The sequence below is a fragment of the Gekko japonicus genome, unplaced genomic scaffold (assembly GCF_001447785.1).
Source record: "Gekko japonicus isolate JY-2015 unplaced genomic scaffold, Gekko_japonicus_V1.1 scaffold1514, whole genome shotgun sequence".
Taxonomy (NCBI): Eukaryota; Metazoa; Chordata; class Lepidosauria; order Squamata; family Gekkonidae; genus Gekko; species Gekko japonicus.
In genome coordinates this window covers 464,167-464,493 of record NW_015176495.1, presented here as the reverse complement: position 1 = coordinate 464,493, position 327 = coordinate 464,167, and positions in this window count along the sequence as shown.

The window sequence follows — 327 nt, the reverse complement described above, 5'->3', positions numbered from 1 at the left end:
TTTTTATGAAATAAAAACATTTAAAAAATCAAAAAAAAATCAAAGTCTTTCGGAAATATATTCAATAACAGTATCTGGAGTAAATGAGATATTCTTGTTATCTTTTCCATTATCTCATGAACCCATCTCCAATACCTCTTTGTAACATTACATGAGATAAATAGACTGGTTTATGATCTGCATATGTTCCTGCCTGTATTTCTGCCTCCAACAGATCCTTAACCATTGAAATCCATATCATATCTATTCGGGACCATGAATCATGTCTGGCCGAATAATATGTAAATTGTTTCGTAGAATAATTCCTTATTCTCCAAGCATCTACCA